General features: G+C 45.1%; 1 protein-coding gene across 1 annotated transcript in view; it reads left to right on the top strand.

Annotated features, from left to right (window-relative positions):
- The window catches only part of AK7 (adenylate kinase 7), a 117,279-nt gene that overhangs the window by 4,031 nt on the left and 109,433 nt on the right, over positions 1–3,815 (top strand). The gene's annotated exons all lie outside the window — the stretch shown is intronic.

Genomic DNA, 3,815 nt, shown 5'->3' with positions numbered 1-3,815 from the left:
CAGGCTGGACAAGGGATCCTACGTGGAAGCCCAGGTGTCTGGACATCACTGGTCCATCCCCTGTTCCTCCTTTTAATGAGGGGAAACGGAGGCTAACGGAGGAAGGGACTTGCCCAAGATCACATAGAGTGTTGAGGCCAGAACCTGGACAGAGAGTCCAGGTCTCTTGCCTCCTACTAGGTTCGCTTTCTACCCCTCCATCGATTTTGCAGCGGGCAGCTAAACGAGAAAATAAATCAAAAAAAAAATTTTTTTTTTGAGACGGAGTCTACCTCTGTCACCCAGGGTGGAGTGCAGTGGCCCGATCTCGGCTTACAGCAAGCTCCGCCTCCCGGGTTCACGCCATTCTCCTGCCTCAGCCTCCCGAGTAGCTGGGACTACAGGCGCCCACCACGACGCCCGGCTAATTTTTTTTTTGTATTTTTAATAGAGACGGGTTTCACCGTGTTAGCCACGATGGTCTCCATCTCCTGACCTCGTGATCCGCCCGTCTCGGCCTCCCAAAGTGCTGGGATTACAGGCATGAATATATCAAATTTTTGTATTGCCCATGAAGCGTTTTTCATTCATCCATCCCTTCAATATATGGTTTTTGAGCATCTATTATGGACCAGACACTGTTTGGGTCCCTGAGTTCCATTAAGTTTCTCACCTTTCTCTGTCTTTATCCCTGGAAAATGAAGATATTCAAAAAAAGGGCTCTGAGGCCCTTCGTGCTAATATGACCAGTTGTCAAAAGAAAGCCATGATTTTATCATTCTCCGTGGGTAGGACCCATCGATCTTAATTCTGTACTCTAGAGCTCCAGAGAAATCTAACCTCACCATGAACAGACTTCTCTGAGGCTAATGACTGCACTTTTGAACAGGACAAATCTGTTTAAAATAGGATGAGGCTACAGTATGTACCATCTGTATTAGTTTTCTAGGGCTGTGGTAACCAGTTGCCACAAACTGGGTGACTTTATAAAACAGAATTTATTCTCTCGCAGTTCTTGAGGGCAGAAGTCCAAGATCAAGGTGTCAGCAGGGTTGGTTTCTACGGGAAGCTCCAGGGGAAGAACTGTTGCTTGCCCCTCTCCTAGCTTCTGGTAGTTGCCAATAATTCTTGGCACCCCTTGGCTAGTACACTCCAATCTCTGCCACCTTCGTCACATGGTGTTCTCTCCCCTGTGTCTCTGCATCAAAACTTCCCTCTTCTTCTAAGGACACCAGTTGTTGGATTAGGACTTACCCTATCCAATATGGCTTCATCTTAACTTGATTACATCTGCAAAGACCCTATTTCCAAATAAGGTCACATTCACAGGTTCTAAGAGGACAGGAATTTGGTGGGGGTAGACACTGTTCAACCCCGTATACCTTCTAAAATGCATTCATCAAAAAACAGAGATTTAGGGTGGGACGTGGTGTAATCCCAGCACTTTGGGAGGCCGAGGTGGGTGGTTCACCTGAGGTCAGGAATTCGAGACCAGCCTGGCCAACATAGTGAAACGCTGTCTCTACCAAAAATACAAAAATTAGCTGGGCATGGTGGTGAGCACCTATAATCCCAGCTGCTCGGGAGGCTGAGGCAGGAAAATCACTTGAACCCACGGGGCAGAGGTTGCAGTGAGCCGAGATTGCATCACTTCACTCCAGCCTGGGCAAAAGAGCGAAACTCCATCTCAAAAAAACACACAAAAAAACAAAAACCAGAGATTAAGGAATATAATTTAGGTGTGTGTGTATATATACCTATATATGTGTGGCATATAATTATACAAGATTATATATATATGTGTATTACATATGACCTATATCTACCAGAAGGGACTCTAAACACGTGATACATCTTCCAAATTATCAGAAAAGGTAGGAAAGAAGAAGCAAAGACACAAACAAAACTGTAACAAAATATTTTTAAAGAAAGGAAGCATTACCACACAGGTGTAGTATAATCTTATTTGTGTTTTTCAAAAAAAAAATACAGACATAGAGAAGACAGATGATTTATCTGTACACAGAAAATACACAGAAAATGTCCCTGAGGTCAGGAGTTCGAGACCAGCCTGACCAACATGAGGAAACCCTGTCTCTACCAGAAATATAAAAATTAGCTGGGCGTGGTGACGGGCACCTGTAATCCAGCTACTCAGGAGGCTGAGGCAGGAGAATCGCTTGAACTCGGGAGATGCAGGTTGCAGTGAGCCAAGATTGCGCCACTGCACTCCAGCCTGGGCGACAGAGTGAAACTCCATCTCAAAAAAACAAAAAGGTGACATTTAATCTAACATACACAGGATAAGGCTCAAGCCAGAGAAAATAGTTCTCAGAGGACACAGCAAAGGCACAGGTTCCAAAGTAGGGATAGGGTTGGCGGGTTTTGTGTGCACAGTGGCTAGGGGGCAGTGCACCAGGTTTCCTGGGCCCACTTCTTCATTAGGTGCAGCAAGTACTGTGCCCAGGGCCCATGAGACTTTTAGGGGCCCACAAAAAGTGTGTTAATTTCTTTTAAAATCAGAAGGAAACAAATCTTAGAGTCAATGAATGTGTTTGTCTCTACAGCATGCAATTGAGAAATATAATGTTTAATTTTTTTTTTTTTTTAATGGAGGAGAGGGCCCACGGAGTCCAGAATGTGGCCCAGTCAGCTCCTAAGCAGGGATGCATTCATGGTCTGTGCTCCACAGAAATGTATTACATAGATTAGTGGAGCAGAGGCTAGCACAGACATGGATGGCCTTGGTCGGGAGTTTCATTTATACTCTAAATTCAGTGCGAAGCCTTGAACAACGCAGGGGCTAGGGGTTTTGCTTTTCAAAAAGATACAGATATAGGACGCAGTGGCTCACGCCTGTAATCCCAGCACTTTCGGAGGCCAAGGCATGTGGATCACTTGAGGGCAGGAGTTCAAGACCAGCCTGGCCAACATGGCAAAATCCCATCTCTACTAAAAATACAAAAATTAGCCAGATGTGGTGGCTTGTGCCTGTAATCTCAGCTACTCCAGGGGCCGAGGCAGGAGAATCACTTGAACCTGGGAGGCAGAGTTTGCAGTGAGCCGAGATCGCACCACTGCACTCCAGCCTGGGCGACAGAGTAAAAATCTGCCAAAAAAAAAGATACAGATATAGAGAAGATAGTTGAAAATCTGCACATAACTCTTATTTATTTATGTATGTTTAGAGACATGGGTCTCATTAACGTTGCCCAGGCTGGACTCGAGTACCCGGGCTCAAGTGATCTTCCCACCTCAGTGTCCTGAGTAGCTGGGACTGCGGGCTGTGTATAACGTTTGACTCCCCAGAACTAAACTACTAATAACCTATTGTTAACAGGACCCCTTACCAATAACATAAACAGTCAACACGTATTTTGTACACATAAAATATACTGCGTTCTTACAATAAAGTAAACTAGAGGAAAGAAAATGTTTGTAAGAAAATCATAAAGAAGACAAATATATTTACTATTCATTCAACAGAAGTGGGTTGCCCTAAAGGTCTTCATCCTTTTTGTGTTTATGTTGCATAGGCTGAGGCAGAGGATGAAGAGGAGGGGCTGGTCTCAGGGGTAGCAGAGGTGGAAGAAAATAAGTAGACAAATGTACCTACAAAGTTCAAACCTGTGTGGCTTAAGGGTCACCTGTATAAAAAAGGGAGGGGACATGAACATGGTTGAGATTAGGAATGAAGGAGAATCTAGGCATGGTGGCACACGCCTACCTTCCCAGCTGCTCAGGAGGCAGAGTGGGGAGGATCGCTTGAGCGCAATTTGAGGCTGCAGTGAGCTGTGATTGCATCACTGCATTTCAGCCTGGGAGGTATACATAGG

This window comes from Mandrillus leucophaeus, unplaced genomic scaffold, assembly GCF_000951045.1.
Source record: "Mandrillus leucophaeus isolate KB7577 unplaced genomic scaffold, Mleu.le_1.0 Scaffold4, whole genome shotgun sequence".
Classification (NCBI taxonomy): Eukaryota; Metazoa; Chordata; class Mammalia; order Primates; family Cercopithecidae; genus Mandrillus; species Mandrillus leucophaeus.
This window is presented reverse-complemented; position numbering and strand designations above follow the sequence as displayed.